This window comes from Pteropus vampyrus, unplaced genomic scaffold (assembly GCF_000151845.1).
Source record: "Pteropus vampyrus isolate Shadow unplaced genomic scaffold, Pvam_2.0 Scaffold196, whole genome shotgun sequence".
NCBI lineage: Eukaryota > Metazoa > Chordata > Mammalia > Chiroptera > Pteropodidae > Pteropus > Pteropus vampyrus.
Window position 1 is genome coordinate 1,191,275 of NW_011888977.1, and position 4,037 is coordinate 1,195,311.

Genomic DNA, 4,037 nt, shown 5'->3' on the forward strand with positions numbered 1-4,037 from the left:
CTGAATGTACAGACTGAGAAATTCTTCCAAGAAGGTCTTCCTTAGGTCAAATTTTAAATTCTTGATTTTTGAACTCTACCCACTTAACCTATTGTCTCATTGCAGACTTATTAAATGCTTATTAGATAACAAAAGTGACAAAATATTGATGCAAAGTGATAAATACATGGGCGTTAATTATACTCTTTTCTCTACTTTTGTGAAATTTGAAAATTTCTGTAAGTTGTTCTTTTCTAATGCTTGTCTTGTGTTTAAATGTGGCAATACTATGGGAAGTACAAGACAAGGTCTTTCCTTCAAGGAGTATATAAGATAAAAGAATAAAAATACAGAACTCTTGGTCCACACAGAAAAGCTTTTGTGAGCACAGGTGCAGAACAAGAGTCCTTCAGATGTGGATGAAAATATAGGAGGAACTAATATTGGCATGAGGGAGTCAAATGAGCTCACAAATAAAAATTAGTGAATTCCGCAGCGTGGGTACCAGGGCTGCATGTTAGCCACTCACAAGACTCCTACATTAATACGTATTAAAGGATGTACTACTTTCGTTAAATCTGATTGAGTGTGGCTCAACCAGCTGTCTGCTGGGATGCCAATCATGAGAGGTACCTTGAGTAGTCAAATTTGTAGAGACAGAAGATAGATTGGTGGTTGCCAGAGGCTGAAGGTAAATGAGTTTACCAAAACAGCTCTGCCCAGCTGGTGGTAGTGCAGGGCAGGGGGAGGTGCTCTGAGTGTACATATAAGGAAACCATTGATAAACTACTTGAGTTGGGGAATGAGACCTGTAAGGGATGTGCTCTGGAAAGAGTAGATGACAAACAATCTACCTTCTAAGGCACATGGATCCCACTACCTGCAGGACCAGCATAGCTAGTGTTAAGAGCGGGCACTTTCATCGAATGACCTAGATTTGGATCTTAATTCCTTCTTTTCTTTTTAAAATTTTTCACAAATGTTTTGATTGTGGCAAAATACACATAACATAAAATTTACCATTTTTAAATGCACAGTTCAGTAGCGTTGAGTACATTCACATCATTGTGCAACCAATCTCTAGAATTCTTTTCATCTTGCAAATCTGAAACTCCATACACATTAAACAACTCCTCACCCCCTCCTCCTCCCAGCCTCTGGCAATCACCAATCTATCTTCTGTCTCTACAAATTTGACTACTCAAGGTACCTCATATAAGTGAAATCATACATCATTTGTCTTTTCGTGACTGCTCCATTTCGCTTAGCATCATGTCCTCAAGGTTCATCCAGGTTATATAGCACGTGTCAGAATTTTTTCCTTTTTTAAGGCTCAGTTATTCCATTGCATACCACATTTTGTTTATCCAGTTATGCATCAATAGATACTTGGGTTGCTTCTGCCTTTTGGCTGTTGCGAATAATGTTGCTATGAACGTGGACGTAGAAATGTCTCTTTGAGACCCTGCTTTTGAGATCCCACTTATCCAAAAGTAGGATCGCTGGATCATATGATAATTCTATTTTTAAGTTTTTGAGGAACCACCATACTGTTTTTCACAGTAGCTGCACCATTTTACATTCCCACGTACAAGTGTTCCAATTTCCCCACATCCTTGACAATACTTATTATTTTTCTTTTTAAAATTATTATAGTCATTCTAATAGGGTGAGCTCAAATGTTGTAACATTCATGTCTGATTTGGAAAATGTGAAACTGTATCCTGTGGCCAAGGGTACTGAAAATAGCCATAGTTGGTGGAACAGAAGAGGTCCCTGCAGGAGAAGGTCACAGAAAAGCTAGTACCAGTGAACCCAAAAGAGCCAGCGAGAGTCACGGCTGCCCAGATGAGGGAAGTACAGTAGAGCCACACCCAGAAAACTGTGCTTAGCTAGGGCTACTTTCTACCACAAGTATGTAGAGAAAAGGCTGGCAGAGTACAAAGAGGAACCAAAGTTATTAAAAGAATGGAGGAATTGGTCCATAACAAAGACAAAAGCTCCTCGGGGTAGTTTGGGTCATCAATGTCCACTGTGTACAAATATATGATGGTCCAAACCAGCAAGGGAATCTTTTTATTGAAGAAAAGATATGCGGTAAGTAGGGAAAATGCACTAATGATATTGCAAAGACCTAAAAAAGAGAATCTGGGTTCACTATTAGACCAAAAAAATTAAGATAAAACTGTACAAAATGAGGAATAGTTTCACCAGAAAGGGAGGAAGTACTATTTTCGGAATTCACTCTGCCGAAAGTAGTTTGTCGTATTGGAGGGAAAGTTCAACCTTTCTACAAATCGATCAAGTAACAGAAGAACGTTCAGTCTCTGTTTTCTTTAATTTTTTTTAACTTTGTCATTCAAAGTGAATATTTTCCTGTTCCCAACTGATTTCAGAAAACATTCGACATTCAAATTTAGCACATCTGAACTCAAACTCATACTCTTCCCACTGCACCTCTTTAAAAAATTCCCCAACACCCATGGCTTTCCCTGCCAGTTGCATGGCCACTATGCCGCCCCGCCTGCCCTTTCAAATCACCCCCTCCTCCTCTTTACTTACTCAGTGGGTGGTTTCTTCTTCTGAATTGCTCTCTGAATCTGCCTCCTCTCTTCATTCCCTGCTGCCTCAGATCTGATCCTCACCCCAGCCTTATCTATAGTGTGGCAGCAACTTCCTCACCCAGGAGACTCACCTCTAGTCTCCACCCTCACCCCTCAACTCCACACCCCTATCCAACTCTCCAGAGCCCCACGACCACCCACCATCCACTGCTCTAGAGCTGACTAAGCCCCAAACCCACTCACGACTCCTGGCTTCCCAAAGATTAGTCTAAAAACCTTAAAATGGCCATCAAGGAGAATTAACCTTCACCCCATGAACAATCCAGGGCTCATCATTCATGCTTTTTATTGGCAAAACAATAGCAAAAACGTGACAAAAAAATGCAAGGCAAAAATTCTCCACAATTCCATCGGCTACTTCTATCGATGTGTCTGGGTCTCCATGGTATCCTCTAGTCCTTGTCCATATGCTCAGTCCATGTTTACAGAGTTGCAGTAATATTGGCAGAATATAGAATCCTTCTATTTTATAAACATGATATCATGAATAATTTTCCATTTTCTTACAGTCTTTTTCTAATCTCCCCCTCTGACTTTTGCCATTGCAAACACTGCTTAAATGCCACCTGGGGGTAAATAAACTTTTAAGCTGGTAATTTTATATCTACAAGATAGATTCTCCATCGTGTCATTTCTGGGTCAAGGGGAATATGTGCTTTAATTTTAATAAACATTGCCAGATTATTTCTCCAAAGCTTTGCTGCAGTTCATATCTCTACCAACAAGGTACAAGAGTGCCTGGTTTCATGTATTCTTACCAGCCACTCTCTCAATTTTGCCAATCTCTTTGAGAGAGAGAGAGAGAGAGAGAGAGAAGGAGAAAGATACCTCAGTTTCTTCACATGTTTATTGGCTCTTTGAATTGCTCTTCCTGTGAAAAGTCTATTAAATCCCTTTTCTATTTTTTATTAGATTGTTTGTGTTTTTCTTCCCAAATTAAGGATTTTTGTGTATTGTGGAATTTAAACTGTCATCCGCCATGTGTTTGCAAGTATTTTCCCATCATAGATCTCTCAGCCCCACTTCAGTTCTGAGTCAGAAAACTAAGTATCCTTTGTCACATCACAGGAGAATGCATCGAATTTCCTCCCTTGTTGGGCACCTTGTCCCATTGTCTATCTCCTCCTCAACCGGCTATTTCCCTTCAAAATAGTGAGGCTTAAGTGTCTTTTCTGGTGCGAAATTCTAGAGTGAAAGCCAGAGTCCTGAGTGCACTGATGGAGTGACGGCCGGAGAATGGCATAAGACGTGCTTTGAGAGATGAAGTAGGAGCTGAATTGTGTGAGGACTTGTACGATTTATTTGAAGTGCAAAGGGAAGGCATGAGCTGGATTGTATTTTTGAAAGAATGCCTGTAGCTGCTGGAAGGAAAAGGCATTGTAAAGAAGCAGGACTGAAAGCAAGGAGCTGGGTCAGGAGGGCATTATTGTGGTC